This window comes from Sus scrofa, chromosome 14, assembly GCF_054392235.1.
Source record: "Sus scrofa isolate SSC_HxYL_T2T_F1_AM1 chromosome 14, Sscrofa_HxYL_maternal_Yorkshire_Landrace_v2.0, whole genome shotgun sequence".
In the NCBI taxonomy this organism is placed as follows: Eukaryota; Metazoa; Chordata; class Mammalia; order Artiodactyla; family Suidae; genus Sus; species Sus scrofa.
This window is the reverse complement of record NC_139396.1, coordinates 77434674-77459811: the sequence shown is the minus strand read 5'-3', so window position 1 is coordinate 77459811 and position 25138 is coordinate 77434674. Positions and strand designations below refer to the sequence as shown.

The 25138-nt window shown below is 44.5% G+C and overlaps 1 long non-coding RNA gene across 2 annotated transcripts in view; it reads right to left on the bottom strand.

Annotated features, from left to right (window-relative positions):
* LOC110256722 (uncharacterized) overlaps positions 1–25138 on the bottom strand; it is a 60194-nt gene that overhangs the window by 14323 nt on the left and 20733 nt on the right. The window contains exon 1 of one of the 2 annotated variants that reach the window (XR_014827922.1): positions 23988–24145. The exons of the other annotated variant lie outside the window; for it this stretch is intronic. This is a non-coding gene — a long non-coding RNA (uncharacterized LOC110256722). Of the gene's footprint in view, positions 1–23987; positions 24146–25138 lie in introns of those variants that run through there. 2 annotated transcript variants of the gene reach the window in all.

Sequence of the window (25138 nt, the reverse complement as noted above, 5' to 3'; positions counted from 1 at the left end):
GGGCCAGGGATCAAACTCACGCCACAGCAGTAACAATGCCAGATCCTTAACCTGCTGAGCCACCAGGGAACTCCAGTGTATCTTTATAACTGAATTTTTTTGAGTCCCTTTAAAAGTTACACCAGGGCCAGCTCCTCATTCACCTCACCTAGTCCCAGCCCTGAAAATTAAAACCATCTTGAGGAATTTGTATGACTTGAGGCATTGAGGGAAAACATGCCCCCCTCAAATCTCTCCTACCAACATTCAAAATCGACCAACCCTAATTTATGACTTTATGATTATTATTGTTTTCTTTCTCACACACAAGCGTAGAAACACTCACACAAACACACATTCTTTCTGCATAGTCCTTTATTAAAATGTCAACACTTCCGGTGTGGTGATAATAGCCTGAATCTACTAATCATAGCTAACTTTGTTGACTGTCCACTTTATGCATTATGTCACATAATCTGTGGGACACTCCTGTGTGGGAGGTGTCTTTAGTTCCATGTTATGAAGAGGAAACTGAGGCTCACAGAGTTTAAGAATTAAATGCGGCGTCTGGAGACAGACTAGCTTCAGAGCTCACCTCGATCAAAGTTCCTAGGACTTAATCACCCTGAGACTCAGATTCCATTTTAGTTAAATGAGGAAGGTTAATCATGTATACGTCATACATCTATATAGGGAGTAAGTGAGATTATATACTTGAAGCACTTAGCTCAGTGCCTGCCACATAGCAAGTGTTCATTCAATGATGATGCCATTGGCCAAAGGTCAATAGCTAGTAAGAGGTGATGTCATGCTGCCACAGAACTCCCAGAATTCCTTCCTCCAGAGGCAGGGCCTCCACTCTGGGTGGTTGGGAAGATAAAAAGATACGGTGTCTATGGAAAATAGTATGGAGGTTTTCCAAAAATGTAGAACTACCATATGATAGAGCAGTCCCACTTCTGGGCATCTGTCTGGAGAAAACCATCTTTGAAAAGATGCATGCAACCCAGTGTTCACTGCAGCACTGCTTACATTAGCCCAAGACTTGGAAACAACCTAAATGTCCATTGACAGAGGAGTGGATAAAGAAGATGTGGTAGAAATATACCATAGAATATTACACATCCATGAAAAAGAATGAAAGAATTCCTTTTTTTTTTTTTTTTTTTTGTCTTTTTGCCATTTCTTGGGCTGCTCCTGAGGCATATGAAGGTTCCCAGGCTAGGGGTCTAATTGGAGTTGTAGCCACCGGCCTACAGCACAGCCACAGCAACTTGGGATCTGAGCTGTGACTTCGACCTACAACCACAGCTCATGGCAATGCCGGATCCTTAACCCACTGAGCAAGGCCAGGGATCAAACCCGCAACCTCATGGTTCCTAGTCAGATTTGTTAACCACTGAGCCACAATGGGAACTCCAAATAATTCCTTTTGCAGCAACATGGATGGACCTAGAGATTATCGTACTAAGTAAAGTAAGGCAGAGAAAGACAAACATCAAATGATATCACTTACATGTGGAATCTTTAAAAAAAAGGATGCAGATGAACTTATTTGCAGAATAGAAACAGACTCACAGACTTGGAAAACAAATTCATAGTTAACAAAGGGGCCAGGTGGAGGGGAGGGACAGAGTAGGGGTTTGGGACTGGCATAGGCGCACTGAGGTATATGGAATGACTGGTCAATGGGGACCTGCTGTATAGCACAGGGAACAACCCAATATACTGTGATAATCCATGTGGGAAAAGAATATGAAGAGAATGGATATGTGTCCATGTATAACTGAATCATTTGCTGTACAGGAGAAATTATCACAACATTGTAAATCAACTATACATCAATTAAACTTTAAAAAATAAAAACACAAACATTTGCAAAGGAAAGAGTATCTATTTACCTCCTTCAAATCAATGGCAGATTTTGAACTACCAGAGATACTACTTTCAAAATATTTCATTGCCTTGACCTTTCCCATCAGCTGAGCAGTCAGAGGAACGGGAAGGGGGACAGCTCCCTGAGTCATTCTAGAAGCAAGCCCGAGGACTCCTGACCTCTGTGCCTGCTCTCAAAACTCCAGCTCTACTGTCCAGCCTAGTTTGGCAAACATTGCTCTTTCCATCTCTTCCTTGGAATGGCTATTTCACAACTGCAGACCATAGAGTCAGCATATTTCCCCAGCTATTTCTTCCACCCACCCCCTCCCCCACTAACATTCACACTTTTTTCCAGTATATTTTTCAGTCATAATTTTGGGGTTTTTGCTTTTCTTGTTTGTTTGCTTACTTTGCTTTTTAGGGTTGCACCTGCAGCTAGGGGTTGAATCGGAGTTGTAGCTGCCAGCCTATGCCACAGCCACAGCAATGCAGGATCCAAGACACATCTCTGCGACCTACACCACAGCTGATGGCAACGCAGGATCCTTAACCCACTGACCCACTGAGCAAGGTCAGGGATAAAACCCACATCCTCATGGATGCTATGTCAGATTCTTAACCCACTGAGCCACAACAGGAACTCCTGTCTACCAGTCTTACGAGCATGCAAATTATTCCCAGGGTCCTAGCTTTACAAAAACCCTCTGATCCTACATTGTCCTCCAGCTATGGCCCCACTGTTTTGCTGCCCCACCCAGGAAACCTGCCCACATCCCGTTGGTTCTGGCCCCTCCCCTTTCCTGAAAACTTCTCCCAAGGTCATCAGAGACTCCCTGCCTTTTTAAACCATAGCCCTATAACACAATCCTCTCTCTGTCCTCATGTGACTTGACTTCTCTGCAGCACTTGGCAGCAAAGACCACGCTGCTGCTTAAGCACCGTCTTTCCTTGGCTTCTGGGGTATTACGTTCTCCCACATTTTCCACTGGTCACTTCTCTGCTGGCCTCTCCTCCCCACAGGATCTCTGAATGTCAGTGGATTGTCGTTGTATTCATTTGCTAGGACCACTGTAACAAAGTACCATCAACAGGGTGGCTTAAACAATAGAAATGGATCTTAAACAAATCCAAGATCACGGTGTCGGCAGAGTTTCTTCCTTCCCGGGCTGTGTGGGAGGATCGTTCCAGGCCTCTCTCCTGATTTCTAGATGTTTACTGGCAATCTTCAGCATTCCATGCTTTTTGCATCTCTGCCTTCATTGTCACATTGCATTCTTGCTGTGTGTCTTTTTTTTTTTTCTTCTCCTTTTTTTATGGCCACATGTGCAGCACAAGGTGGTTCCCAGGCTCGGAGTTGAATTGGAGCTGCAGCTCCTGGCCTACACCACAGCCACAACACCACTGAATCCGAGCTGCATCTGTGACCAGCTTGCAGCAACGCTGGATCCTTAACCCACCCAGCGAGGCCAGAGATCAAACCTGCATTCTCACAGAGACTATGTTGGGGTTCTTAACTCGCTGGCCACTGCAGGAACTCCCTGTGTGTGTATCGTTGTGTCCAGATTTCTCCTTTTGATAAGACAACAGTAATGTTGGAAAAAGGGCCCACTGTAATCAAATGTGACCTCATCTTAACTAATTAAATCTGCAACAATCCTATTTTCCAAATAAGGCCACGTTCTGAGGTACTAGGGGCTAGGACCTCAGCATATGAAATTTTTTTTTTTTGCCAAGGGGACACACTTCAGCTCATAATTTAGTCTGGGGGCTTTGCTCCGTCTCAGATGATCATGTGTCATTCTGTGGCTTAAATATTGTCTAGATGCCAAAGCTTTTCTTTCTTTCTGTTTTTTGTTTTTTTTTCCACGGCATATGGAGGTTCCCAGGCTAGGGGTCCCATCGGAGCTGTAGCCGCTGGCCTACACCACAGCCACAGCAACGCGGGATCTGAGCTGCGTCTGCGACCTACACCACAGCTCACAGCAATGCCGGATCCTTAACCCACTGAGCAAGGCCAGGGATTGAACCCACAACCTCATCGTTCCTAGTTGGATTCATTAGCCACTGAGCCATGAAGGGAACTCCACCAAAGATTTTCAATTCTAGATTCAGCCCCAACCTTCTGGAACTTGGGGCCAGTCCTTCTCAAAGTGTGTTCCCCAACCATGGACATCAATGTCACCTGGGAATTCATTAAAAATACATATTTTCAGGCCTCACCCCAGACCTATTGAATCAGAAACTCTGGGGGCAGGACACAGCAGTCTGTTTTAACAAGTCCTCCAGAGGAATCTAACACAGGCTGGTTTTAAGAACCATGACTCCAGACTCAGTTACCCAAGTGTCTCTCTTTATAACTCTACTTAGAAATCTAATAGGTTGCTCAGACAGAACTCTTTTTCTCTTTTTTCTTTTTGTCTTTTTAGGGCCACTCCCATGGCATATGGAGGTTCCCAGGGGTCGAATTGGAGCTGAAGCCACCAGCCTACACCACAGCCACAGCAACGCAGGATCTGAGCTGCATCTGCAACCTACACCACACCTCCCGGCAACGCTGGATCCTTAACCTACTGAACGAGGCCAGGGATTAAACCTGCATCCTCATGGATACTAGTTGGGTTCGTTAACCGCTGAGCCTCAGCAGAAACTCCTCAGACGGACTTCTTGATTTCCACGTCTTCCGTTGCACTGCCCTCCTCCCTGATACCATTTCACCCCATCTCACCTTAGAAAATGGGACCACCTGACCACCTACAGTCTGGGCGAAGATATTTGCAAATGATGTGACTGACGAGGGCTAAATTTCCAAAATATACAAACAGCTCATGCGACTCAATGAGAGAAAAACAAACAACCCAATCGAAAAATGAGCAGAATACCTAAATAGACATTTCTCCATAGAATACATACAGATGGCCAACAGGCACATGAAAAGATGCTCCTCAACAGCACTAATTATTAGAGAAATGAGAATCAAAACTACAGTGAGGTAACACCTCACACTGGTCAGAATGGCCGTCATTAAAAAGTCTACAAATAGCTACTGCTGAAAGTGTGTGGAGAAAAGGGAACCCTTCTCCATTGCTGGTGGGAATGTAATTGGTATAGTCACTATGGAAAACAGGGTGGAGGTTCCTCAAAAAATCAAAAATAGAGTTGCATTATGGTCCTACCATCCTACTCCTAGACATATATCCAGACAAAATTATAATTCGAAAAGATACATGTACTCCAATGTTCATTGCAACATTATTTATAATTGCCAAGATGTGGAAGCAACCTAAATGTCTATCAACAGAGGATGGATAAAAAAGATGTGTTACATACATACAATGGAATACAATTCAACCATAAGAAAGAATGAAATGCCATTTGCAGCAACATGTTTGGACCTAGAGATTATCATACCAAGTGAAGTAAGTCAGAAAGATAAAGACGAATACCCTATGAGATCACTTGTATGTGGAATCTAAAATGTGGCACAAATGAACTTATCCACAAAACAGGAACAGACTCACAGATGTAGAGACCAGACTTGTAGGAGGACAGTACAAGGGGGAGGAGAGCAGAGGAGGAATGGAGTGGGAGTCTGGGGTTAGCAGATGCAAACGGGTATATACAAGATGGATAAATAACAAGGTCCTATTGTAGAGCACAGGGAACTCTATCCAATTTCCTATGATAAACCATCATGGAAAAGAATATGACAAAGAATGTATATGTATGTATAACTGAATCACTTTGCTCTCCAGCAGAAATTACCCAACATTGTATATCAACTATACTTCAATGAAATACTTTTTTTTTTTTTGGTATTTTTAGGGCTGCAACCGCAGCATATGGAAGTTCCCAGGCTAGAGGTCGAATCAGAGCTGTAGCTGCCTGCTGACACCACAGCCACAGGAACACAGGATCCGAGCCACGTCTGCGACCTATACCACAGCTCACCGCAACGCCAGATCCTTAACCCACTGAGCAAGGCCAGGGATCGAACCAGCATCCTCATGGATACTAGTCAGGTTCATTACTGCTGAGCCACGATGGGAACTCCCAAAATTCGTTTTTTAAAAAAAGAAAATGGCACCAGTGTATCAAAATGAGGGACTATTCCCGTTAGAAAGAAAGGCAAATGAAAAGAGAATGAGCTTAGTGGGTGTTTAAGGAACAGACAGAAGTACAGTCTGGCTGCCGTTCAGGATACAAAAGCACAACATGGGGAGTGGCACAAGCCAAGTGTCAGGGTGGTGGGGGGTGGGGTGGGCAGAGGATTTGGTGATGTGCACACACATAATGGTGACCAACAGGTTTTGTAGCGTCCACATCTCCCTGGGCTGAGCTCACTTGTGTTCTGAGAAATGGCCTTTCTGGACACAACAGTGAGGACTCAACCCAGCGCTTGGCGGTGTCCACCAGGTAGATGCTAGGAGAGCCCCTCCCACATCCTTTTACCTACAGGCTGCTCTGAGTGTTGGCTGATGACATCTCCCAGCCCATTCTCCTGGAAATGGCCCCCTTGCCAATAGGAATCATGGTTCCTACAAGACCATGCCCCACCCTCACCAGGCTGTCTCCACCATGGCACAAGAGCTCAGGCTGCTTGCGCTAAGGGGAATTGACTTTGTGTTGCAACTGGGGTGCCCAGCGCTATATGAAGCAATGAGTTTGGAGCTGGCCTGGCTGAAACCCTACCTTGCTTGGGTTTCCCCTGCCCTATCTTACTTCCCTCATCCCCCCTTCTCCTAAGACTGCTTCCCCAGTGAATCACTTGCTCAAGAAGCTTCCTGCTTCTTGAGAACCCACCATCCTTGCTATAGAGGGGAAGGTTCAGGAGAACTTGCCCTGACTCACAGCAGAGGATAAGGCTTTCCAGGCCTTTCCTTTGGCGCTGTAGCCCGTGAAGAAGCATTTCCCTGGTAGAGGGAGGAGGTACAGCTGCTCTCAGAGTTTGACGTTGGGACCAGGGCTGATTATAAAGAGACAGGCGACATGGGGTTCCTTCCAGGAACTTGGAAAGATGTTCTCATTGAACAGCCTCCTGGTGCCACTGTTCCGTGTGTGTCAGAGTAGCTGGTGCCTCTCTCACAGGATGTGCTCATTCCAAATACCTCCCAGGTAATTCCTCCTGGTTGTGTCTGAAAGTTGGAAGGGGGCTTTGCAAGTCAGTCTCCCCATAAATTGGCCTCTAGGCACATGGGAGTTTGTGTTTTTGGGGTCTTTTTAGGGCCACACCTGTGGCATATAGAAGTTCCCAGGCTAGGGGTCAAGTCAGAGCCGCATCTGCTAACTACACCACAGCTCACGGCAATGCTGGATCCTTAACCCACTGAGCAAGGCCAGGGATTGAACCCACATCCTCATGGATACTAGTCAGATTCATTACCACTGAGCCATGACGGGAACTCCATAGCACAAATTACTTTAAAGATAAGGATTTAAAAGTAAATGGTAGCAACATGGATGGACCTAGAGATTATCATACTCAGTGAAGTCAGACAGAGAAAGACAAATATCATATTAGATCACTGATATGTGGAATCTAAAATATGATACAAATGAACTTATTTACAAAACAGAAACAGACTCACAGATTCAAAAATAAACTTAGGGTTACCAAAGGGGAAATGTGTGTGTGTGTGTTGGGGGCAGGGATTGGGATAAATTAGGCATTTGGGATTAACATATACACACTGCTATGTATAAAACAGATAACTAACAAAGACCTACTGCACAGTACAGGGAACTATATTCAATATTCTTTAATAAGCTATATGGGAAAAGAATATGAAAAAGAATGACTATATATGGATGTATAACGGAATCACCTGGCTGTAACCTGAAACTAACATAACTTTGTAAAGCAACTATACGCCAATAATTTTTTTTTAATTTTTAAAAATAAAATTTAAAAGGTCTGTAAAAAATTAAAGAAAACCTCACTGGTCTTCAAGAAAACTCATGGTGGCCTGATTATGCAATTTGCTCTTCTTTAAAAGAGTGTCTTGTTGAATGCAAAACTAAGTTGGGTTGAATATTTGTTCCTTCATTTTACTTTTCATGGAAATACATTCACAAGTCATTAACTTTTTCTTTCTTTCTTTTGTATTAATGATTTTTATTTTTTTTTCTGTTATAGCTGGTTTGCAGTGTTCTGTCAATTTTCTACTGTACAGCAAGGTGACCCAGTCATATATACACATATACATTCTTTTTTTCTCACATTATCATGCTCTATCATATGTGACTAGATATAGTTCCCAGTGAACTTTTTCTTCTGCAGACCATGTGGTCTAATTTTGTCAGCAAACATAGGCACGCCTATTGGGTCCCAGCTGCGTGTGTGATCAGTGCATGTCACTGCTTGGCTAGAAAGGAAAGGTTGCTGGTTCAAGTCCTACTGTAGGGGAACCAGCATCCCCACAGCAGGACATGTCTGAATCTGAATCCAAGTAGGGCAGGGAGGCTCACCTTAAACAACAGGCACCTTTAAAGTCCTGGCACTAAATTCCCTGCTCCAGGCTTTGAAACAAAATCAAAGCTTGCTTTGGCCTTGACTTGAGCCTTTGCCAATAAGTGTCTGATAGGTGTGTCTACAGCAGCTTTTAAATTTAACTTCTCCCCTTTAATGATGGGAACACAAAGTCTTTGAGTTTCCTGGCATCTGAGAGGTGAATCCTGCATTTGGTAGATACAGAATTGAAAGAGGAATGACTTGCAGGAGGCCAGCGGTGACTCCAAGAACACAGTGACTCTGGCACCACAAGGCTGCCCAGCACTACTGAGCCTACTGCCCATCTTCCCATCACGCTCACTGGACCAGGTATGACCAGTAGAGGAAAGCAATTCTGACCACTGAGATGAGAAGAAACAGATGCCAAAGGTCACAGCATTTGAAAGGGTCAAGACCCACCCAGGTTGTTCTTCTGCTCTGCCCCATTGAAATACAAGTGGTAGGTTTCTTCTTTGCCACCTGCTCCTGTCCTACTTGGCCTCTGAGAATCAGCCAGCCACTCTGTCTTCAGCAAAGGTGTGCTGAGTGCTGGGCAAACCAACATTATAATAAAACACAGAAAGTGAGCCATGCCATTGACTCTAATTGCCCCAAAGGGTCTCTTGTCCATAAGCCAGAAGACATGCAATCTTGAATTTTTCCATTAGGGATGAAGATCTTGGACTTGTCACCCATCGATATTCTCTCCCTTTTTTTTTTTTCTTTTTAGGGCCACACACCTTGAATATGGAAGTTCCCAGGCTAGAGGTCGAATCCGAGGTGCAGCTGCTAGCCTACATCACAGCCACAGCAACAAAGGATCTGAGCTGCATCTGTGATCTATACCACAGCTCACAGCAACGCTGGATCCTTTAATACACTGAGCGAGGCCAGGAATCAAACCTGCATCCTCATGGATACTAGTCAGTTTCATTACCCCTGAGCCAGGACAGGAACTCCAAAATTCTCTCACATTCATGGGCATGATGGGTGTTCTTGAAAACATCCTTCATCTACCGAACGCCTATCTGAGCTGGGTACCACTGCGCATTTTGTATGGTCTCCATTTAATACTTATGACAACTATTTATTGGACAACTGCCATGTGCTGGACACTAGTGGGGACAAGAGGTACAAAAATAAATTGGGCACAGTCCCTGCTTTCCAGAGCTGTATAGTCTAGCATGGAAGATATACTTATGATCAAGAAATTACAGTGCAGTGTAGTAAGCTCAAAGAGGTGAGCCCAGATGGTAGGGGAGCACGTCAGAGGAAACACTAACCTGGTTTTGAAGGTGCCAAGGAAGTCTTATGGGAAGCGATGTCTAACCACTGTTTGATGGAAATTGTTATCTGCAGCATTACCTCTGAGCTTCAGTGTGTGGAAGACAGAATACTGGACCCCAAGATGTCCGCATCACATTCCCCCGACTTTATGAATAGGCTACCTTATATGGCAAAAAAAAAAAGACTTCGCTGATGTGATTATTTGAGGTTACCTGGGTAGGTCCAATGTATGCACATGCAAACTCTTATAAGAGGGAAACAAGGAGCAGGTCAAAGTCAGTAGCAGGAGATGTAATGACTGAAACAGGAAGTTAGAGTGATGAGAGGAAGGGATCAGGAATACAGCCAAGGAAAACAGGTGGCCTCTAGGAGCTGGAACAGGTAAGGAGACAGATTCTCTTTGGGAGCCTCCTAAAGGAACCTGCCCTGCCAACACTTGGTTTTAATCCATAAGACTCATTTTGGATTTGTTCTAGAACTGTAATAGAGTGTGTGTGTGTGTGTGTGTGTGTGTGTGTGTGTTTGGTCATGCACACAGCATGTAGAAGTTCCTGGGCCAGGGATCAAACCCACACCATAGCAGTGACCCAAGCCGCTGCAGTGACAATGCCAGATCCTTAACCCACTGCAACACAGGAGAGCTTCTTGTATGGTTTGAAGCCACTAGGTTTGTGGTCATTTGTCTCAGGAACAATGGAAAACGAATACAGATTTTAAGGAACAACTTGCCCAAACTTGCACATCAAAAAGGATGAAGCTGGGATTAAAACCAAGAGTGACTATTTCAAAGCCTGAGTGGTCTTTCCCCAAAGCTTATGTTACCTCTTAAGAAACTCCTTCAGTATTTGCTCAATACGTTTTGAAGAGCTTGTCTGCCTGTCTCTCTTGCTTCCCTTCTCTTTTGCTTAAGGCACAAGCTTGTACCTATGGAGACAGTAGGTGATATTAGATGCTAACATGCTGGGGATGCTACGGGGAGGATATTCGTGGATCAGTACACTGTTTTTTTGAGCAGCACAGTGGAAAGAGAACTGGATTAAAGTCAAGAGACCTAGGCTCTAGTTCTAATGCTGTAACCAGCTGCAGGACTTGAGCAAAACCCTTCACATTTCTTGGCTCCATTTTGCTCATCAGCAAGAGACAGGCTTAAGATAAATGGTTTTTGATGTTGCTTCAGTTTTTGTTTTTTTTTTTTGAGGGGGGGGGGTGTCCGCACCCACGGCATATGGAGGTCCTCAGACTAGGGATTGAATTGGAGCTACAGCTGCTGGCCTACACCACAGCCACAGCAACATGGGATCCGAGCTGTGTCTGCAACCTACATGACAGCCCATGGCAACGCCAGATCTTTAACCCACTGAGCAAGGCCAGGGATAGAACCTGCATCCTCATGGATCCTAGTTGGGTTTGTTAACTGCTGAGCCATGAAGGGAACTCCAATGTTGCTTTAGTTATAACATCCTACAGTTTCTAAAGACTTCCAGGCTGTCCTAGCCCTCTTTCTCAGCACACACACTTTCAAGCCATTAAGCCCCTAATGGGAGTTCAGTTTTAGCAACTTGGATGCCAGTTCATTTATTATTTAACCAAGGAAAAGGAAAGAAACGTCTCCTCTTCCAAAGAGGCCAGTGTTAGCCGAGATCATCTTAAAGTCCCTGGGTTTCAGAAACGCTGAAAGATTCATCAGCAACTGGCAAAGTTGAAGAAAATGATCTTGGTTTGTAAATTCTGTCATTGCACGTAAAATATTACAATCAATAATCCTAGATGAACAAGGGTGCCAGCTAATTCTGGAAATGGCCATACTCCGTGTTATCTGGTGCCAGAACCTGAGAGGAGAGCTTGAAACAAGATCTGGATCTTTGGCACATGGTAGTGGGGGCCCAGTACATGAGAGTCAAGACCATCTCTGATTATGTGTTAAACTAAGTGACTAAGTGTCAGTTTGTTAACTCAGAGCGATTCTGAGGTTTCATAGCTTTGTAGGAGTAATAGATACCCTGTGGGTTTCAAGCAACCTTGATACTTGGCATGTGCCAGGTATGCATCTTTGATGCATGGAACCACAGTGCAAATTTCCCTTGACCTTTCTGTGCTGGACCTGGTACAATTCTAGGAAGGCTGCTGGTGTTGCCCATTTGCTTCCTCGACAACCTTCCGCCTGCAGGTGCTTGGGGAGACTTAGGCAAATGCTGACCAAACCAATCAACAAATATTAAACAATCCCCTGGCCTTAAGATACGTTTCCTTTTTGACATTTCTGTACAGCACCTGATAGGAGCATCACCCTCTACTAGAACATGTTTCCACCTTCTTCTAAGACGCTTTACTCCACCTTCCCCCCTTCTCTGCTGCTCCAGCTTGCCTCCACCTTTGTCTTCTCTTCTTCCCTTTGCTGCTCATCTTAGTCTTTCATTTCCATTCTTGGTCCTCAGCTCTTTGCTCTGCACTTTATCTCCCTTGACGAGCTCATCCAATCACAGCACTGAATTAGAATCCTACAGCGGATGGCCCTGAAGTCCACAGGGAGCTTGGAACCCTTCTCTCGAGCCTCAGTTTCCACTGCAGTTGAAGATGCTGGGGTCACAGAGCCCAGGCTGCATCCCCTCAGGAAAGCTGTGTGAATGCAGACAAGTGACTTAGGTCTCCGGCTCCTTAGCTGGAAAACGGAGAGAATCATAGAATGGACCTCACGATGTTGTGGTCAGCATCAGAGAAGTGAAGGCTGTAACATGGAGAACAGACTTGTGGTCATCAAGGGGAGGAGGATGGGGGAGAGATGGGCTGGGAGTTTGGGGTTAGCTAATGCAAACTATTACATATGGGATGGGTAAACAACAAGGCACTATTGTATAGCAGAGGGAACTACAGTCAATATCCTGGGATAAACCATAGTGGAAAAGAATAGGAAAAATATATATATACATGCATATAAATTATGCATAACTGAATCACTTTGCTGCACAGAAGAAATTAACATAACACTGTATCTCAACTATACTCCAATAACAAATTTATTGAAAAAGAAGTTAATGCTGTAAAGTGACAGGTGCCTAGCAATTATTTAATATATGCTATCTGTAATTCATATTCAAATAATTGAGCTTTTTAACGTGCATACTTTGTTAGCAGATCCAACGCACACCTCTCCTCCCTGAAAAACAAAGCACTTCACACAACCACACTAATGGTTCCTATTTCTGTGAGTGCTCTCACCTGCCTTTTCATCTTCTAGACCCAAGAGTTTGAAGTCAACCTTGAGCCTCTCTCTATTTTGTCCCTCTCTCTGATGACTTGCCAGATCCTCCCTGTTCATAGCTGGCTCTTTCTCTCCATTCCTAACCCCAGGAGCCCCATGTACATTATTTACTGTCACAGTTCCCTAACCAGTCTCCCTTAGTCTCAGGTTTCTGTGCTGCCCACCCACCCATGTTCATCTTGGCGCAGAGCTGTAATCGCAGCTCACCTGATCTTAAACACACTTCCACTGACTCACCCTTCTTGTCAAAGGAAAGCCAGTTCCTCAGGGGAATTAATGCTCAAGTTCCTACACAGCAGGATGGAGACTTGGCTCAGCATGTTGAGGGGTGGAGAGAGGGCTGCCCTGGGGATGGCTGGAGGTGGCACCAGCTTGGGGTGTGAGAAAATAGTGGGGATTCTCATCGTGGTGCAGAGGAAATGAATCCAACTAGGAACCATGAGGTTGCGGGTTCGATCCCTGGCCTCACTCAGTGGGTTAAGGATCCGGCGTTGCCGTGAGCTGTGGTGTAGGTCACAGGTGTGGCTCAGATCTGGTGTGACTGTGGCGTAGGCCAGCAGCTGTAGCTCCTATTCGACCCCTAGCCTGGGAACCTCCATATGCCACTGGTGCAGCCCTAAAAGGACAAAAAAAGACCAAAAAAAAAAAAAAGAAAGAAAAAGAAAATAGTAGTCACTCCTTGTCCTCAGTAAGTAGCAGAGCGTACACCAAGAGAATGGATAACTGTAGTCTACATAGAGGAAAAATATCAAAAATCACCTGAATGCATAAATAACATTTAATCACAAATGTTTTACAAGCATCTACCAAGTGCCAGGCACTCTGGCTGGGTGTTGGGAATGTAGCCAAAGGTAACAGTCTTTGCTCTCAAAAATTTACAGAGGAAAAAAAAAAAAAAGGAGTTCCCGCTGTGACACAGTAGGTTAAGGATCCAGCGTTGTCTCTGCAGCAGTGCAGGTTTGATCCCCAGCCCTGGCACTGTGGGTTAAAGACCTAGGATGGCTGCAGCTGTGGCATAGTTGGGAGCTGCAGCTCGGATTTGATCCCTGGCCGGGAAACTTCCATATGCCTTGGGGGTGGCAAAAATAATAGTAATAATAATAATAACAACAACAACAACAGAGAGGGTAAGAGGAGGGGACCTTGTGGACCCGCCAAGAGGCTGAGAGACCTTGGTGTTTTGGCACCAAGGGGCAGAAGTCGGGGGTGTTGAGGGAGAAGACTAAAGAGGTGAGTAGGGAATAGACTAGGGAGAACTTTCCTTATCCTGATAAAAGGGTTGGATTTTATCCTGAGGGTAAATGGGGAGCACTGATACAATTTAAGCAGGGGGATGGGCTCATCAGATTTTCTTTATTATCAGAAACTGAAAAAGCCCAGGATTTTAGCTGAGGAGAGGCTAAGTACACCAATCATTAGAACTCAGACAATTTCAGTAATAGGCAGACCTCGGAGATATTGTAGATTTAGCTGCAGAGCATCACAATAAAGCAAGTCACACAAACTTTTTGGTTTCTCAGTGCATATAAAGTTATGTTTAGGGAGTTCCCATTATGGCTCAGTGGAAATGAACCTGACTAGTATTCACGAGGATTCGGGTTGATCCCTAGCCTTTCTCAGTGGGTTAAGTATCTGGTGTTGCCGTGAGCGGTGGTGTAGGTTGCAGACGAGGCTCGGATCTGATGTTGCTGTGGCTGTGGTGCAGGCCAGCAGTTGCCGCTCCGATTCGACCCCTGGCCTGGGAACTTCCATGTGCCGCACATGCGGCCCCCCCCCCAAAAAAAAAAGCAAAAAAAATTGTTTACATTGCTATAGTCTGTTTTGTGCAATAGCATTATGTCTAAAAAAACCTCAATGTACGTATCTTAATACTTTGAGGGTAAAGAATGCTGTCATCTGAACCTTCAGTGAGTCATGGTGGTAATAGCAAAATCACTGATCACAGATCCCCGAAACAAACAGAATAAGAATGCAAAAGTTTGAAATATCTCAAGAAGTACAGATATGTGACACAGAAACAGGAAGCGAGCAAACGCTGTTGGAAAAATGGCACCCACAGATTTGCACGACGCCAGGCCTTCAATTTGTAAAAAATAGTATCTGCAAAGTGCAGTAAAGCCAAGTGCAATTCAATGTGGCCTGCTTATAATTCTGCTTCAGTTTTTGAAACAACTGCCACTTTAATCGTGCTTGGTTCTTTATCTCTGATCCTCGAAGTTTATAAGTAACAAGGGAAGTCATCAGGTGATGTACGAGCTGTTGTCTAGCTAAATCTTTATTAGGATCATAATTTAGGATGTCAGAGAAAGGACTCCAGATGGGATGGGCTTAAAAATAAAGACACTGGTGCAGTGAATGATGGGGCTTTGCTTTTTTCTGCCCTGTCTGCCTTCTGTGGCCCGGAGTAACTATAAATTAACCCAAGGAGGAGGCACAATGCCTGGATGAGCCCTGAGAGGGTCTCTAGGCCTGGCGCATTCCAATACTGCCCCGTCAGGGAGATGAGGTTGTGGGAGGCTCCACAGCGAAGCAGGTTCATGGGGATGAGAGTGAGCTGGGGAGGTCAGGCTTCCTAGAAGGAGGAGACTTGGGTCTCATTATGTGAATAGACACTGGCCCTTTTAGCCCAATTCTGAAATACAGAGGTATTAATAATCTCCCTTCCAGGCCCAGACTCAAAGACTGGCTTGATAGAATTTAGTCCTATGCAGCATATGTCATTATGGGAAAACTCTCTCTTGATGGCTTAGTCATTACAGCAGCATAATGGGACAGCCCTGGAAAAGGGAATGAGTCCAGAGTGGAGATGACTTAGATTTGATTATTTCCCACAATGAAGGCTGCAGAAGTGGCTCCCCAAACCCTGTGAACTTTTTAAGATCACTGGAAATTTCAGCATCACTGTTATCCTACAGTAACTGGTGTCACCAATATGGGGGACATCTCTAGACTTTGAGTTAACACTAGAGCATATAGTTATATTTCAGAAAGCTACTTCATTTTTTTTTCTTTTTTTTTCTTCTTTTTTTTGTCATTTTAGGGACACACCTGCAGCATACAGAGGTTCCAAGGCTGGGGTGGAATCAGAGCTGCAGCTGTCAGCCTATGCCACAGCTGCAGCAAAGCCAGACCCAAGCTGGATTCGTGACTGTAGCCTGCAGCTTGTGGAAACACCAGTTTCTTAACCCACTGAGCGAGGCCTGAGTTCGAACCCTCATCCTCATGGATACTAGTCGGGCTCTTAACCCAATGAGCCACAACAGGAACTCCAGAAAGCCACGGCATTTTTCTTCCATCTGCATAACAATGAGATTTCATATACAAGCAATACTGTATAGTGCAGTTTCTGTGAGAGGCCTGGCTGGGTTCATAATCTGGAACCACCATTTCTCTACTGTGTGACTTTGGGTAAGTTACTTAACCTCTCTGTTTTAGGCTAAAATGGGGGTAAAAATATCTACATTATAGATTTGTTGTGAGAATTAAAAGAGATAATTCATATAAAGTGCTTAGCACAGAAAACGTGTTTCAGAAAGTAGCTGCTTTTTCCCTTATGAATTTCTGTTGTCCTATTGGAATAAAGTCACACTAGGGAAAAGGAGTCATAGGAACAAACAACACTATAAACATTATTGTTATTACCATCCCATTCACCATTTCAAACAATCTTGTTGTCACTCTTTGGGTGATTCATGTCGACCTAATATTTTACTTTGGGGGAATTTGTGTTTCTTTTTCTTTTTGAGAAAACAAACACAAGTTTAATAACATGTGACCTTCTGCATACGTAGGAAAGACCAGGAAAACCAAGTAATTCCCCATCTTTTTTAATTTTTAAAACCCATGGATTTGTGTTTCTTCTGGGAATTACCTGCTCTTGCCACATGTCCACTTTTCAATTAGGGGGAAATCACCTTTTCCTCATGAATCTCAATTGAAATCTGCCTGCATGCATTCACATGACAGATGTGTCGAGGTTCTTAGACCTTGAGCAAAAGAGGCACGCCTGGCCCTGGTCTGCACTGAAACCTGGGATTTCACAGGCTTCTTTACAGTTTGTATATCACCCTCCCACTGCCTCTCCTTTTAAGGTATCAGTTCTTTCACAAAAACTCTGACCACTTCTTTTTTTTCTCTTAATCCTTTTGTCCTTCCTATTTTCCCTAAATATTTAGGCTTCCCTTCCCCACTAAAGAGACACTGATCATGAGAATTTGTACATAAACCACTATGGATCCCAGAAGAAAAACTAAAATCAAGGGGAAAATTACATTGCCGTTACTCTGGCATCTTCAAAAACACGGTTGAGAATCGAGCTTATTTAACCAATCATCTACCATCCATCAGGTGCTCACAGTGTCTTGGGCAAAGTGCTGGCACCTGTTGGAAGATGGAAGTCATGGACGGAGGCTGAGGGAATCTCACACTAAACACAGGAAGATACCGGACTCCGAGAAGTGGCTGCCGTGAACCTTTGAACAAGGGCCAACCAAGGGCAAGGAGCTGCATGCACTGAATATGAAACACATTTGTGATGAGGGCATTTGTGTTTTTGTTTTTGTTTTTGTGGTCTTTTCCTTAGTGAAGCCTGGAAGACAGAGTCCTTGTCATCTTTCTCAACTTCCCAGGGCCCAGGGCTTTGTCCTCACTGTCCCTTCCATCTCCATGTACCAGAGCTGCGTAGAATCAGAAAACCAGGCAGTCAGGCCAGCACAGCTTAAGTGCCATTTGGCCTCTTTTCCCTGGTGTGGTGGGTTCAAGCCCAGATTCTACTGCATCCCAATAGAGCAACAGAATTCTGCGAAACGCAAAAGCAGTTGCTTCCCCCCCCTTTTCTTTTTTCTTTTTCCTTTTTTTGTCTTTTTAGGGCCACACCTGCAGCATATGGAAGTTCCCAGGCTGGGGGTTGAATTAGAGCTGCAGCTGTTGGCCTACACCACAGCCACAGCAAAGCCAGACCCAAGCCACATCTGCAACATACACCACGGCTCAGGGCAATGCTGGATCCTTTAACCCACTGAGAGAAGCCAGGGATCAAACCCATATTCCCATGGAAAACAGTCAGGTTCTTAATCCACTGAGCCAAAATGGGAACTCCTTTTCTTTGGCCTCACCCAACCCAGGGATTGAAGTTCCAAACCCAGGGATTGAACCCAATGCCACAGCAGCAACCCAAGTCACTGCAGTGACAATGCCAGATCCTTAATCTGCTAGGCCGCCAGGGAACTCCAGCAGTTGCTTTTTAAACTTCACTTTTGTGCTAAGCTGTTTACACAAATTCTCTCTTTTAATTCTCATAACAAACCTGTAAGGTAGATATTATTATCTCTGTTTTAGAGATGAGGCATCAGAGGCACAGAGAGGCTAAATAACTTGCTCAAGATCACACAGCTGATAAGTGGTGGTTCCATGCTATGAACCCAGGCAGGTCTATCACAAGATCCTACACTATAAAATACTGCTTGCACATAAAAGCTCACTGTTACATGGATGAAATTTTTAAAAAGAGAGATTATTCACTCTTTGATCAGCAAGACTAGGAAGCTGGGTGATGTCCAGGGGGCGGAGCATCTGGGGGAAGCTGTGTTTTGGTACCTCATGTAGATAAGATGATTGACTCCTCTTTTCCTAACAGAATTCAGAATTTGTTCAAGTGGCCACCTGCCTCCAGCTGCAGAATGGAATCCAAGTCTTTAAGGTCAGTGTTTTTCAAACTGTAAACATGAAGTTTGTTCGATGGATCACAACTAGTGTCTTTCTAAAAAAATGAAGTCCAGTAAAAATAGAGTGCATTGGGAGTTCCCTTGTGGCACACTAGGTTAAGGATTGGGTGTTGTCACTGCTATGGCTCGGGTCACTGCTACGACAGTTCCAGCCTTGGCTCAGGAACTTATGCATGCTGCATGCATAGCCAAAAAAAAAAAAAAAATAGTGTATTAGAACTTTTATATGGAGTACTGATTTGCATGAGAAAGTAAATTTCTATTATTTAAGCCAATTTGTGTTTTAATTACTGTTTCTTTGCAACTGAAAGCGTCTTAGATGATTCACTAAGAGTGTGAACTGTGCAATACTTCTGGAGGGTGATCTGACCACATGCGTCAAAAGTTTCACTAAACATACTCAGAAATACCACTTCCAGGAGTATATCTTGAAGAAGGAAATGTTTGTTCAGACAGTTTAAAAGGATGTTCATGGAATCGATATTTTTAATAGCAAAAAAAAGCAGAAATGACCTAAATAATCACCCATAGAGATTATATAAACTATGCTGCATTCTTGTCATGCCACCAGTAATCGGTGAGATTTATAAGGCAGTGAATTATTCATATCCTGTCTTAGCATAAGTAACACAAACAGGAAATAAGTCACGCCCAAGTTAAAATAAAGACGCCTGTGATTTTTGTGACCTTTGATGTATATAATTGATAGATGCCAAGATCATCACTAGCTGCCAAAATCATTGGAGAAAAGGTTGTAGGAGCAGGACGTGCATATGGTCTCAAAAGATCACCCCTGAGGTTATTTACTGATTACAAGGGGAGGAAGGGGACTTTACATTAGAGCATCTGGCAGGTGCCACTTTTACCAAGTGATCAGACTTGCAGTCCCAACAATGCAACACCGTGAGCTCCTGACACGATGTCCTATGAAGTACCAAGACGAACAGATTGTACTCTTGTCAGAAGGAAATAGACAAATTCAGATTTTAGGGCCTTCTGCAGACAATTGGCTTGGCTTCTTCAAAAATGTCCATATCACAAGAGAAAAAAAAAAAAAGACGAGAGAATATTCTAGAACCGTGCTGTCCAACAAAAATACAATGTGTGCTATATATGCAATGAAAAAATTTTGAATAGCCACAGGTAAAACTATTTTGAATAACATATCTTTAGCCCAATACATTCAATGTATTATCATTTTAATATGCAAGCAATATACAGAATTACTGATGAGACAATTTGCATTCTTTGTACATGTGTGTGCTAAGTCTTGAGGACAATCAGTCTGGACCAGCCATATTTCAAGGGCCCACTAGCCACAAATGACTGGGAGCATCTGTACTGAGTGGCACAGCTCTAGATGAAAGATGGCTACAGAGACAACAACCAGATGAAATTGGGATCTCGACTTGAAACCAAAAACATAGCTTTTATAGAGATTGTGGGGATAATTGGGGAAATTTATGTATAGATTGTACATCATATAATATTATTGTATATGTGGTAAAGTTCTTGGTAATAGGAGTACTTAGGTATATGAGGAGAATGGCCTTATTCTTCGGTGAATGATGCTAACTCACTTGAGTGTCAGGTATAAGTCTGCAACATACTTTCGAATGGTTCAACGAATTATAAATAGATGGTAAGCAGATACACACAGAGATAGAGATAGAGGAAGGGAACAAAGGTTAAGAATTGGTGATCTAGGAGTTCCCGTCGTGGCGCAGTGGTTAATGAATCCGACTAGGAACCATGAGGTTGCGGGTTCGGTCCCTGCCCTTGCTCAGTGGGTTAACGATCTGGCGTTGCCGTGAGCTGTGGTGTAGGTCGCAGACGCGGCTCGGATCCCTCGTTGCTGTGGCTCTGGCGTAGGCCGGTGGCTACAGCTCCGATTCGACCCCTAGCCTGGGAACCTCCATATGCCGCAGAAGCGGCCCAAGAGATAGCAACAACAACAACAACAAACAACAACAACAAAAGACAAAAAGACAAAAAAAAAAAAAAAAAAAAAAAAAAGAATTGGTGATCTAGCGGAAGGATATTCAGATGATCACTGCATTGTTTCTTCCAACTTTTTCAAGGTTTGACGGGTCTAAGAGAAAAAGCAGATTCCAAGAGTGATAATGACCTGTCACATGACTGTATAGTTCACAGAGTATTTTTACATGCATTGTTAATTCGATCATTTAAAAAGTCCATGGAGGTAAATATATGGTGTCTCATAGTCAACAAAAACATTTCTTCAGTGCCTAACATGAGCCTGGCACCGGAAATATGCATCTTTTCTTTTGAATTCCCAAAGAACACCCAGAGACAGGCTGAGCCTCTCCCACTCAGAGAGGCTGACAGCCGAGGCTTTGGGACGTCAGGGAACTGCCAAGGTCTCAAACTGGGCAACCTCCATCCCCTCCTTAGCTGGAGTCCCATTCTGGGCCTGAGCTCATTACTTTCTTTGTTTTTGTTTTCTTTGTTCTCCCCTGAGGCCTGTGGAATTCTCAGGCCAGGGATTGAACCCAAGCCACAGCAGTGACAACGTTGGATCCATAACACCCTGAGCCACCAGAGAATACCTTTTCTCTCTCTGCATCCTGTCAGGAAGTCCTGTTTCACAGATGTAGAAATGGTAGCCCAGATAAGTTAAGTAACATGTTCAAAGTCACACAGCTACTAAGGCGCAAAGGCAGAATCCAAGTGCAATCCTCGTTCAGTCTCCTATTCCAGGGCTCTATGTTCAAAGTCCCCAAGCCACCTGAGGAGCAGCCCTATCTCCGAGGAATGAAGTCGGTTCTGGCTCTAATGTGGGGGCTCATGTGAGAAGAAGTCTTGGTGGAAGGGCCCTTGGCACAGGAAACCCGTTGAGTCGTCAAAGTGGAGCCAAGGAAAGGCCCTCGAGCTCTGAACAGGCCTCGCTGGGAAGAAGCTTTGTGCAAAGAAAAGCACAACTGCACAGACAAAATCATCTGATGCTCTGATTAAGAAGCACGAGTCGCCCCATCATGTGATGGCGCGGCTGTAAACTCCAGCCCTGGAGACATGAACTGGCACAGATTCCGTCGTTGGAGCAGGAGGGGGGCATTCAGGCAGGATTACGTTGCGGGGGGGTTGTTGGGGACGGGGACCAGGGCTCACAACCATGCTGCATTTTTGTCAAAGACGCTTCCGTTTTTACTCAATTTTCAATGAAATTTAAATTTTTAAATGAAAACTAAAAATTTCATTTCATTTTAATAACCTGATTGAAAGACTAAGTGGTTTACTGAAAGTCTTAGGCTGGGAAACAATGACATCATCTGTCCAAATATTCAAATAAGAAGAAAATAGCCATTGTAACAGGAATCTAAGGGAACTGGGCTTTTGCATCAGAACATGACTTCTTTTTTTTTTTTTTTTTTTTTTTTTTCCTTTTTAGGCCGCACTCATGGCACACAGAAGTTCCCAAGCTAGGGGTCGAATCGGAGTTGCAGCTGCCGGCCTACACCACAGCCACAGCAATGCCAGATCCTTAACCCACTGAGTGGGGCCAGGGATCAAACCCAAGTCCTCATGGATACTAGTCGAGTTTGTTACCGCTAAGCTACAATGGGAACTTCCTATTTTGTTTTCTTGTTTTTTTTTTTTTTTTTTTTAATAAAAAAATCCAGGTCTTTACTGTGCCAAGCACTAGGGAAGGTCTAATTGAGACAGTTAAGAACTGATAAAACAGGGTCCCTAGATGTGGGCTAATGACTTCAGCCCAGAAGGGCTCCCCCTCCCCTGGGTGCCCCTGACCCCAGAGCAGGAAGTAACTTGTGTGGCTCAGGGTCAGGGCAGAGTCCTCTGAGCGGATGGTGCTTGATGGAGAGGATGCTGGTGGGCCCCACTGGGTGTGGACCGCCACATCTTGTGACTTGCAGAATCAAAGGCTGTTCCTGCCCTCAGAGGAGATCTGTGATCATTGGGATCAGAGCAATACTCTGTTCCATTTCAGTGACACAATGCTCACATTTTCCTTGAAACTAAGAAAAAAGACGGCTGGTGTCATCCTATTGCCTCCCTCCCTCTTTCTCATTCTTCCTTCCCTCCACCCCGCCCCCTTTTTCCCTTTCCCCCTCTTTTTCCTGATGTGAGATTCATGTGACACACAAAGAAGCATGTGAAAGGGTATGACTCAGTGGCATCAAGTGCATTCACGGCTGTGCAATCATCGTCTCTCTCTCTCTCTAGTTTCCAACCTTTTTCATCACCCCAGAGCACCCCATAGGCCTTAAGGAGTCACCCCTTCTTCCCTTCCCCCCAAGCTTTCTGTCGCTGTAGAGTGCCTATTTTGGACCTTCCATATAAAAGGAATCCTACAACAGGTGACCCCCTTTGTCTGGCATCTTAACATTCTATTTTCAAGGTTCATCTAAGTTGTAGCATAGAACAGTACTTCATTCTTTTTATGACTGGGTAATATTCCATTGTGTGGATATGCCACAAATTTGTTTATCCATTGATGGACATTTGGGTGTTTTTCACTTTTTGTTTATCATGAATAATGTTGCTATTCATGCACAAGGGTCTGTGTAGATACTTTTGGGGGGGGTGTTGTTTTGGTTTGATTTTTGGCCATGCCGAAGTTCCCAAGCCAGGAATTAAACATGCACCACTGCAGTGACCCAGACGAAAGCAGTGACAATGCCAGATCCTTAACCCACTAGGCCACAAGGGAACTCCTAGACATGTTTTCATTTCTCTGAAGTGTATGCCCAGGACCAAATTGCTGGGCCATATGGTAACTCTGTGATTGACATTTTAAGAAACTGCAGGAGTTCCCTTCGTGGCGCAGTGGTTAACAAATCCGACTAGGAACCATGAGGTTTCGGGTTCGGTCCCTGCCCTTGCTCAGTGGGTTAACGATCCGGCGTTGCTGTGGCTGTGGCGTAGGCCGGTGGCTACAGCTCCAGTTGGACCCCTAGCCTGGGAACCTCCATGTGCCGTGGGAGCGGCCCAAGAAATAGCAAAAAGCCAAAAAAAAAAAAAAGAAACTGCAAAACTGTGTTCCAGTGTGGCTGTACCAGTTTGCATTCCAACAAGCAGCGTAGGAGAGGAACTCAGTTCTTTCATTTGACAAAACAAAAAATTAAAACAATTTGCTCATCAGTGAAACACTGAATCTGCCAAGGGCAAAACCAACCATCTTTCGAAACAATGATTCACAAAGTGGGCCGTGTTAAAAGGTGAGCCTAAAACAAACCAGCCCAGCTGGTCCCCAGCTTTCCCTGATGGGTGGAACAAGCTGCTTTAAGGGGAAAGACAAGGCAGCAGCCTTCCCAGTGAGATGCTCTGCTGCAGGTTTTATCCTGGCCCATCTGCGGATCAGCTTGGCTGGACCCACTGAATACGGAACACTCACCTCTCCAGCTGGTGGGAAGACACGTGGAAAAAGATGTCAGAGGTATTCAAGGAGCACGTTATAAAGCAGACAAGTCTGAACCGCTGAGCAAAGGGATGGCATGTTATAGCTGAACAGGACTGTGAGATCTCGGCTCAAAGGCAGGACCAAGGTTGGAGCTGAAGAGACACAGACCCCCAGGTTCAGTGACTTACAGCTGGTGAGTCAGCCGCAGGGGGATGTGATGGCGAGAGGCCAGGTTCAGCCCCAGCCCATCGAGAGCAGCCCTGGGCTGCTTTGCCCAGGTCTCCCAGTTTGTCCAATGAGGCAGAGGAGGTAGGAAAATATAGAACCCTCAGTCTCACCCAGAATAACTAGACCTGGCTCTCTGGGAAGAGGGTCTGTGCTTTTAACGGGTCTGATCAGGAAGTCTGGGGAACATGCTGCTGACTGTGAACAAAATGATAAGGCTGACTTAACTGTGAACAAAATGATAAGGCTGACTTAGCAGCAGCAAAAGGGTCTAGCTCTTGATTTTTGTGCTGATATTGTCTTGCATTTGAGCGAAGTCACCGTGTTTGTTTGAGATGTGGTTTGTGCCTTAGGTTCCAAACCATTAGAGTCTGCCTTTGGCTCTGATGGTTTAGAAAGTCAGTCCATGGCGGCATGCAGGCACGTGTGTGCACGCACACACACACACACACACACACACACACACAGAAAATGGATAGAGTTGCCATACCTCTTTTAACCCACATGATTGTAGCTAACCTCACTGCTCCATACATTGCTTTGAGAACAAGACAAAACTTAAAGTCCCTTATCTAATCTGATAATAATTATTAAGAAGAAGCCTGTATAGTAGGTATTTTTTAAAATCTCTATTTCACAGATGAAGAAACTGAAATTCTGCAGGTCTTAGGTACTTACTCAAAGTCAGGAAACCAGTTATGGGTTAAATTGTGCCCCACCCCAACCCAGAGAGTAATGTTGGAGTCCTAACCCCCAGGACCTCAGAATGTGATATTATTTAGAGATTATGTCTTTATAGAAATAATCACAGTGAGGTCATTAGGGTGAACCCTAACCCAGTATGACTGGTGACTTCATAAGAAAAAGAAATTTGGGGACCGTCCTACACTGTTGGTGGGAATGTAAATTGGTACAATCAC